Source organism: Musa acuminata, chromosome BXJ1-1 (genome assembly GCF_036884655.1).
Source record: "Musa acuminata AAA Group cultivar baxijiao chromosome BXJ1-1, Cavendish_Baxijiao_AAA, whole genome shotgun sequence".
Lineage (NCBI taxonomy): Eukaryota > Viridiplantae > Streptophyta > Magnoliopsida > Zingiberales > Musaceae > Musa > Musa acuminata.
Window position 1 is genome coordinate 36550290 of NC_088327.1, and position 11215 is coordinate 36561504.

The window sequence follows — 11215 nt, forward strand, 5'->3', positions numbered from 1 at the left end:
ATCATGTTCGAAGGATTGTCAATCTTGATCCAACCAATTTAGAATGGTACCACCCGGTACGGGCGATACGTACCGATCCGACGACATACCGGTACGCGAACCGCCCGCTACCAGACAGAACATGCTAGAGTGCTACAATGCTACAGTAAGAGGAAGAAATATTTAAAACCGCTCGGTAATAGTGATACAGTGCTCCAATGGTCAAATTGACCGTTGGAACCCTTTCTTATGGTATTTAAACCCTTCTTCTCCTTTATTTCACTCCATTACATTCTCATACTCTCTTAAACTATCTCAAACTCTTTTTTTCTCACATTTGTGCTCTCCTAAACTCTACAAAACAACGATTTGTGAATTGAATCGAGGCTAATTTAGGAAGATTAAGAGGAAGAACTTTCTAATCAAGAGGTATGTTTACATAAGGATAATCCGTACTGAACTGAAATACGAACCTTGCATAAGATATTTTTCAAAGCCTGAAAAAAATATGTGATACTATTCTTACCTAATTTACATTGATTTTACTAAACTTATGCTATTACGATATTTATTTCTAACTTAAAAATCCTATCTTAACTTTTTTTTTATTTTTAGGTATTTTCGGAGGGTCTTACACCTAAATTAGGTGTACCGCTTGGTACACCCTAGCGTACCGCTCGGTATACGGTACTGTACCATACCGAGCCAACCTCGAAATACTAATACGGTACGGTATTGCATACCTTGATCCAACCTATAAAATTTCACCATTAAGAACCTTATCCATATGCTGTGGTTTCCCGTCCTAACAATTATCATCCACAGAAAGCATACTTGTTGGTTTCTTAGATGAGTAACTTACATTATGGACAATACTAGTTCATGATATATAAGTTACACAGTCCCGATATTTGCATGTTAGTCCATAAAAGAAGTCACTTAAATCAAGGATTGAAATTTTGTACCATACCAAAATTTCAAGACTTATTCGATACGGTATGATACTATATACCGAGTGGTATATTTTGGTATACCGCTATGTGTGTGTGTGTATATATATATATATATATATAGGTAAACCGCACAATTTACCTCTATGCGGGGCGACGTCACAGATAAAAAAAAAATTACGACATCTAAAAAACAAAAATATTACGATGATGCCCGAGGCGACATTGCCCAAGAAGAGAAGAAAAAAAAAATCTTCACTTCTCTCCGCCCCACAAGCCGATGCCTCTTCTCCCGCGCACAGATGAGAAGTTGTCGACAGACGAGGAGAGAGGTGACATCCAGGTTCTACCTTTTTTTCCTATTTCTTTCTTCGTCTTCTCCCTCTTCTTTCTTCTCCCTCGATCACCGTCGATAATAACACCTCAATCGATAACGATAATGCCTTAATTGACGGTACCGCTCGGTAGGTCCGTGTACTAGTCTATTGACGGACCGGTATGTACCGCCCGGTACGAGCAGTATCATTCGGTATTGCAGACCTTGATTTAAAGAACTAATGGGCACTTTAAATGTTAGAATTAGGAACAGAAAACTCTATTTCTCATAATAACTGGCGAGGTAAATATATGTTGCATCAATTTATTGTGACGGACTAGTCTTACCATGAAACAGTTAGGATCATGCTTATGAGTACTAACATGTTTTCAACACTGGCTTTTTATGGCCTTAAGCAACCCTCCACCTTTTTCATTCGGGCTTGGGACCGACATTGGCGGTGTTAGAAACATTGGTACTCATAATAAGAAATCAAGTAAAGAAACTAATTTTCTTTGAGAAAGATCAAAATTGAAACACCTAGAAGGAATTTAAAAGTGACAATTGTAGATCCGAAAAATAAGTATACTTCTGTCTAATTAAACAACAAAGAGGCCTTTGAATCATGGCACTACTCGCTTTTTTAAACCTAACAATGAGAAACATTTTTTTGCCAACACATAAAAACATAAGAAAGTTTGTTTTCTCTATGGCTGTGATTTTGGTGGAGAAAGGGGGAAATTAAGCATAGCCATCTCTGAACATATCACTAACCTATGACACAACGACTTCCAATGCAGAAAATCCTAGAGAAAATGAAGTTCTCGATTGAGGCATTCACATCAACATAATAACTCTACTAGATTGAACATGTTTCATCTTGTTTACAACTAAGCAAAAATTTATTTACGTCTAACACATACTTATATAAGATAAATTTGTCCATTTAAATTTGTTCCTCCTAACCTTGCCTCCTGCCTAACGTTCAAGGTGAGAACATTTTTAATTAACCTAGTCTATTGGTACTCCATTTGTGGTAAGGAAACCCAACTATATAAATATTTATCCTATTTGTTTCATGAAAGATGCAATCTTTATGTAACTTTTATTCAATTTTCAGATCCATATATCAACTGGGTAGCTTGTCCTAATATCTTAATGAGGGAATGCCTTGGAAGATCAAGAGATAGCTCCATTAACAAGTGTACTAAAATAAAAAAAATCAGAAATTAAGAAAATATAGGAAGACTCTTTCAGATAATAATTTATATAAAAGAAGACAATTAAATTGATTACACTATCATGGACTTGAGTTAAAGAGACATATATTGTAATACAAAAAAATGTTCAAATTTTGTCACACCATCGAGGAATTAAGTTATATCTTTTTTCTTGTTGTGATCAATTGCAACTTTTATTTCGGCATATCCTAAGAGTTTTGCAAGAATATATAGAATTTTTGAAACTTGAATCATATAATGTAAACTATCCGTCCGACCCATTATTTATTTACTTTTGTCTAGATTAGTTGACATAAACTAATTAGACATCTTGTTTCTGTAGGATTTCATTCCAATACATACATTTTTAGTTTAGCAACTTAAGATCCAATATACAAAAGCCAAAAACTTATAATGAATAACAAATATATGTTCAAGACAAGGATTATAATGAATAATAAATGTATGTTCAGGACAAGGATTAAAATTTCATTCCATATCGGAGTTTTGAGATTCGCTCGGTACGATATGGTACTGTATACCGAGAGGTACATTTGATATATATATATATATATATATATATAACATAAAAAGGGGCGATTGCCTCGTCACCCTTTTTGGTGCGGGGGGAGGGTTTCTTCTCCCACGCGGGCAAAAAAACAAGCGACGTCCCTTTGTTTTACTTATAAATTAACATATGACTTCTAAATTTTTTGGAAAATCAGTTCACTTAGTATACCAATAAAATGCATTGAAGTAATTCTTGAAATAATTGAACTCTTCAAAACAATTTGCAATATTTCATTAACAAATTCAGAAGGCTTAACAGAGAGAGAGAGATGGGGGACCAATTCACTAATTCAAATGAAGGTAAAGTGTGTGTTTAAGCTAAGCTTCTGGTTCGAATGATACATTGCCCCAAGATGTAAACGTTCAGAATCTTACGAGTTCTTCCTGCATTCTTTCATTTTGTTAGTTCATTTTTGACAAACAATATCTAGCATATCAGCTTGGATATATAAATTTGTCCACTTTTGGGGAAAAAAAGTACACTAGTTGTTCATTCATGTACAAATTCTCTCAAATTTTTATCCAAAGTGGGAGGCTTCAAGTCAAACACTAACAAGCACCTAGTAGATGGATCTTATCTGGATGGCCCCACGTCAAGCACGAAATATTCAAACCATTTGAAACACGAGGGAAACAAAAAAAATCTGACCAGTATGAATAACTATTATTCTGGATAACAAGGGTGAGCTAAGCATATGTGCATTAATAAAAAAAATACTAGATGATCTCATTGGTAATTTGTCAGACATTCATTCTCTTGTTCTTCGATGCATAATTTCACAACATAAAACTGATTTCTAGTTTTACAATTCAAACACCAATAACCACTAATCAAGAGACCGATTGTTACCGGTCCGAGTGTACTGTAGCAGTGCACTGTAGCACTATAGCATTGCACTATAGCACTGTAGCAGTGCTACGGTACTCGATACACCTGGGTGTACCACTCGGTATACCGTACCGTGCCGGTACCGAGCCCAGGTCGAAATACCGGTACGGTACGGTATTGCGAACCTTGGTATATACACCATCCCCTTCTTGCAAAGGATGCACGCACCATTGGCCATGAGCTTCTTGTTTGTCTTGATCAGGCTCTGGAGTTTCCTGAGGATCATCAATCTCCACTGCATTAGCCTTGTCCATAAGGCCAATGATAGTTTACAAGATGTACATGACGATGGCAAGAGGCACAGAGGTAGAGGTGTTGGAAGGGATGGTAACTTTGGTGATGGAGACTTCAAATGCTTACCCAATATTCATTTTGTTTCTCCATTACATCCAACAAGATCATCAATATATTATTAAAAAAATGATGACTTAAATAATTCAATCGGAATTATCATGTCAAATTCAAACTTGGTACCACATGTGATATTACTGGAATCACAATAAATAATCACAACCGTTGCTGCTACCTTAATCTCAGTAAACAAATAGGGAAGTTGGAAACAAGAAATACCAACTCAAAGGTCGGTGTTATACTTACAAAAGGAAAATTTCAGATATAGTGCTTGGATGCTGAAACTTGTGGTAAATGACCACAACAGCAGAATTGAAAAAATACTGAAATAGTAGCCATGTCATTAATTGGTGAACATTTATATGAAACATAACAAGCTCGTCTATCAAGCTCATGAACATTGCTACTACTCTTCTACAGCTACAACTGATTCAGCAAGATAAATCCCATAGGCTGAAACAATCACAAATCAGAACCTTCAGATTCAATGAAGATCCTGTTAATCGGAAGGACCCGAACTACTCCACTATCACAATAATGAAGCATTTGTGAACTATTGATCTAGTAAGCTAACTTCCAAAATTTAGAACCTGCATTATATCCCATTTGGCACCAGTTTTCTAGCCCTATCTTAGGATCAGAAGTGTATCTATGTTGCAGAAGACCTAGTCTATTCATGGAAAGACATGTAAATTTGATATTTTTATTCATTTCACAGGGAAAAACATAATAAACAGAATTACAATGCCTCACCTTTATCAAGCTCATAGATTTATTTGTTTGGTATTTCTTTACTATTATGAAATATACTGTGGTTTACAGTTCTCTTAGGTTGAAATAACTGCTTTCTACAGAAATTATGACGCATCTTACTAAAATCAGAAATGCATTGAAGTAATTCTTAGAATAATTGAACTATTTAAACAAGTTTGCAATATTTCATTAAAAATTTCAGAAGGCTTAACAAAGACAGAGAGGGGGGACCAATTCACTAATTCAAATGAAGGTAAAGTATGTGTTTAAGCTGAGCTTCTGGTTCGAATGATACATTGCCCAAAGATGTAAACGTTCAGAGTCTTGCGAGTTCTTCCTGCATTCTTTCATTTTGTTAGTTCATTTTTTACAAACAATGTTTAGCATATCATCTTGCATGTTTAAATTTGTCCACTTTTGGGAAAAAAAAGTACACTGTTTGTTCTTTCATGTAACCCAAAATAACTAAAATTGAAAAGCTCTTGCTTTTAACTATAAGTCTTAGTCACTAAAATTGGTTGCCATGTTGGCAAACTACGTAGTTGTCTTGCAGTAAAATTCCACATGTTACTAGAAATAAAGTTAATGCCCATAAAAATGAATCAGAACTACTCTTGTAAACAAATTGAAATAAACAAAATACACACCAAAAAATAATATTTTCAATCTCAGTCCGATATCGGTTTCAATAATATATCAGAGTAGTATGGTACTGGTATATAAGATAGTATACCAACATGTTCCGCCTCGTATACAAACAAGTTGTTAGTCATTTTTTATCATTAACAAATTTGAATGAAAGAGAAAGAGATACTATAATCCAGAGTCCAAACAATATATTATAAACATCATCAAACATCATTAAGGTCTTTATTTAGAATGTGATATTTTAGACTAGAAAGAAAATTTGGTAGATCTTTTCAAATTTCAACTATGCTTCTCTTCCGCTAAAATTTGAGCTCTAATACTGCTTTATATTTATAAAATGACCTTTTCAACTATGCATCTCCCTTCCTCTAAAATGTAATCTCTAACAATGCCTTATATTTATTAAATGATAACTGTATTTTTTATAATTAATTCTTAATGAAGACACACAAAATGGCAACAATTAACATATTTTAGCCAATTAACAAGTATTCCTAATCACCATATTCTACCTTTTGTGAACTTTATTTCAATTACATCTATTTTTAAAAAAATCAAAATGTTCATTCCTTAAAAGCTAAGTAATGCATTACATCAAAACTAAGGAGACATGTTATCATTGATGCAATAGGTGTTTGAGGACAAGAAAATTAGCAGAGATCCTTGATCCAGTGAACTATGTTTGTCTGAGTTAATGAAGTTCAGGTAGAGGCCCAGTAGGCACTCGTCATGTCCCTTATTAGATAACTATGTTTTGGATCGAATAGGTGTAGTCTATAGGAATGCCCTTGAAGATTTTAATTGTGTGATAAACTATTATGGACTTTCAAGATTTGAGGAAAATATATTCTTAGACTAAGACAACTTTTGTGAAATTTTTAATTTTCATAAATTTGTAAACATTTCTCTAACATCTTTATCAACATAAGTAGATTTTTAATTTTCCATGTTTTTATTGTGTTAAATCTTATTTAAACATTTTTCAGACTGCTTTCAATTAAATCATATTTTCCTAATTATTTTAAATATTTTATATGTTTTGTTTGTGTTATATGTTTTTGTCAACTTCTTCTTAATTATTATCAATATTTCTTTCTAAAATTATCTATTATTTTTTCTCATGACAAAGGAAATTTAGTTATACTCTCAATTTGGTAGCAAATTTCATTACGCAGAAAAAATAATTTAGAATTTTACCTCAAACAACTGTATTATGTTTAAAAGTCATAAAAATTAATTTATGTACTCCAAATTATTTTCCTCGATATTTTTTTCATGTTTCGATTTTAGATAGTCATAATTAAAGTAACCAAGGTATATTGACAATAAGGATTGATGTTATTGATGTTCTGCCTGAGTTGGTATGATATATTGACAACAAGGATTGACGTTCTAACAGAGTCAATTTGACAACATCAATCCGATCATTTGCTAGCATTAATTAATATATTGTACATTCCTAAAGATTTCAACTAACAATTTTTGTATTTTTGTGTTATATCACATCATATTGCGTTAGAATTAGTACCAATATTCAATTCATTCATGGAAGTTGGAAAGTACATGAAAAGCAAAAACAACTACATCCAAATATAGCATACAAATCCAAGAGGGACGAGCATACGGGTCAACGATTAAGTTTTGATACCATATTACATCAAAAAATAAAAGAAGAAAAACAACATAAAGAATTACAGGGCATGACAATTTGCTTTATAAACAATAGAAGATGTTCATCAAAACTAAGTAGCTAGCTTCCTATTTAGTGATAAAAAAGAATATGATATGAGCCAAAAGTGTCATGATTCAGTTATGCATCTACTTTTATACCCAAATCTAGTGATTCTACAAAGCCTAACCTATGGAGACTAAAAATAAAAGTTTCAAATTACCATATCAAAACGTAACTGATTGAGTGTACCTTCAAAATGTATGGATAAGTACATGTGTTTTAGCCTGATTAAGAAGCATCTTTTATTGAGATATCAGTTGAATGCTGCACAAATATGTTCCAATTAACAACTAGCTTTGTACGATACCTTTATAATTTGCTTTGCTAGTCATTTCAATTTGAGGGAGATTTTATTTACACTTAATATTTCACATTGTACATTTACCATCATAGAATTACAAATTAATTATTTTAGAAGTAATAACATGATAAGCAAAAAGGACCGTAAAAATTACACAAGGATGTTTTTTGAGTATCGAGTTGAGTAAAGTCAATTTAGCTAAAGCATAGCAAACAATATAAAATGCCACATTATAAAACCTTATTAACTATAGTAATAATTGCATCATAAATGCATAAGAACTTCTTGCTAACAACACATCATAAAAATTTATAGTTCTAATGTTAAGGGCACAAAATTGCAGACTTGACTTCAGCAACATTTCAAGAGCTCATGTAAATCTCTCAATTTGGATAAGTGAACATAAACAAAAACTTCGGATCAGTGAGCATAACTAAAATCTTGATCATAAGCACTACAAAATGCTATTGGAAGTTGAATCTAGACAACATAAGAGCTAATAATCAAAGAAAAAACATTCTACCAAGTGACACTATTCCATAATTCCATATCCACATATTGCAATCGCTATCATCTGAGAAATGACCAAGCTGAAACCATCAGCAATTGAGTCCCAAATTTCATTAAGACAAACACACCAACATTAACACCTAAAGGTCGAGGAGAGGTCATAAATCATTGGAATTTGTCTGTATTAGCATCTACTTGATAGCAAATTTTGAAAATAAAAGAGAAACAACCCATATTAAGTGAGTGCCATCTGGTTACTAATCCTTATCAAGCTATGACAAATAACAATCACCAAGAGAGAACTCTAAGATCACAAGAAAGGTAGCTTTGCATTTAATATTCCATTTAAAATCACAAAAATATTTAAAGATGGACATTTGTCTTCATGATTTCTTACTTCTTGAGATTCTCTTCAATTTTTTTTAAAAAAATTCTGACCTAGTTCCTAGCTTAAAGCAACATTAACATAACCAAAAAAACTGATAGCACCAACACTTGAGAGTAAATAAATCTAAATCACCATTGTTGAAATTGTATGACACTCAATGGTTATAACCAATCATACAGCATTTTAGAAAATGATAGTAGCTACCCATGATATCTTCACTTCTTGTTGTTGTTGGTACAATGAACAATCTGAATCTTGAACGAGGCAAATACACAGAGATGCACAAATTACGAAATATGGCATGTCACGTAAAACTAGATAACTGACATCAATAAAATATTTCCTATATAAGATTAGAGAATGGACTACATAACAACAGAAAAAAAATATCTCAGATAGATTTATTTTCTGAATTTCTATATTCATGACCAAGGTCTGCAATATCGAATTTTACCGCCCGGTACGGGCGGTACATACCGGTATGTAGACCGCCCGCTACCGGGCGGTACATTCAAAAAAATCTCGTATCGAACGATACGATGTAATATTGAGCGGTAACGGTCGATTTCGATCGTTACCACACTGTAGCAGTGCTACAGTGCTCCAACGGTCGTTACCACACTATAGCAGTGCTATAGTGCTCCAATGGTCAATTTGACCGTTGGAGCCCTTTCTCATTCTATTTAAGTCATTCTTCTCCCCTATTTCATTATACTCTCTTAAACTCTCTCTCAAACTTTTTTTTCTCTCCTAAACTCTACAAAACAACAATTTATGAATTCAATCAAGGCTAATTTGGGAAGATTAAAAGAAAGAACTTTTTAATCAAGAGGTATGTATTCGCTTTCTTTAATTAGAGAGTAATTAAGATCTTTAAGATTATAATTAGTGTGTTTCATGCATATTAAATATTGAATAATATTTATGATAGTAAAATAAGTTTAATTAAGTTTTATTAAAGTTATTTAATGCTGTGATTAGTCATTTTAATGATGATTTAATCAAAAATATCAATTCAATGTCTTTAATACCTATTAGGGTATTTGTCATGTTTATAGTGTTGAAAGAGACGTAATTAGTAAAAAATTAACTATGTTAATCGTATAATTAGTGTAGATAAATGATGATTTTATCATAATTTAAATCATATTGGATTAAAATTACATATTTGAATCATATTGATCCCATTGACCTCCAATTCTACAACAAAGATTCAGAGCCAATATTAGATTGGGTAGAGACCCGTCGTTCGTTTTGATGGTAAAATCAACAATCAGGTATATCTACATATGTAATTATTTAATTAATTTAAATTTTAGAATTTATATTGTAATAAAATAGTCTAACAATTCAAATGATTTTTCTGTAGATATTTCAATCTATAACGGGCTGAAATACGAATCTCGAACAAAACTACCTCAAAGCCCGAAAAAGATATGTGATACTATTCTTACCTAATTTACATTGATTTTGCTAAACTTATACTATTACTATATTTATTTATAACTTGAAAACCCTATCCTAACTTTTTTTTTATTTTCAGGTATTTTCGGAGGGTTTAACGGACTGAAATTAGGTGTACCACTCGGTGCACCTGGGGGTACCGGTCGGTACACCGTACCGTACCGTACCGAGCCCAGGTCGAAACACCGGTACGGTACGATATTGCGAACCTTGTTCATGACAACCAAAGCAATAATATACTCCTAAATTCTAGACACCTAGAAATGCAAACTTAGAGCAATGAGGAAACTATTTGCTGCCTCATGTTCAAATGTGGGAAAAAAAAACAATTTTGAAAAGTGGAGCCAACAACTGAAAGTCCAACAGCTAATCGTGCGAAGTTTTTAAGTGACTCATCAACAGCGAAGGTATTATGTTCAGTACCTTTACATGCAAATTCAACAAGGTAGGAAAACCTATATTATTAATATGATAAATTGTCAGTTTTTAAATGATAAAACGATTAATTAAATATCAACTACAGAATATAAAGTCAGAATAGTGCAAAGTGGAAAACACACAAATAAAGGAGAAAAACCAAAGTATAAAGGAATCAAAATGTGTCTAAAAATATTATCAATGAATGATCTATAATAAAGAGAAGTATCTAAAATGCAATTCCAGAATTTGATAGGTCTTTTTTTTGCTTTCTTACGGAACAGAGAGACTAATAGAAGTCACAATTCTTTGTTAGTAATGAGTAATGACAACTAATTTGTTCGAAAGATTATGGAATGTTATTATTGATGAATAATATAACAAAAGGAGAAAAAACAAAGTCTAAAGGAATCGAAACATGTCTAAAAATATTATTGATGAATGATCTGTAATAGAAGAGCAATATTTAGAATGCAATCCAGAATTTGATAAGATCTCTTTTTTTCTTTCTTACATAACAGAAAGCAAGGTCTGAAATTTCGTACCATACCGGAGTTTCAACGATCGCTCGGTACGGTACGGAACGGTATACCGCTCGGTATACCGAGCGATATACCGTTCGATATATATATATATATATATTATATTTATTTCTTATTTATTTATTGGCTGACGTCGCATCGCCTCGGCGACGTCACCTTTTCCTTCCCCACACGGGGCGACGTCG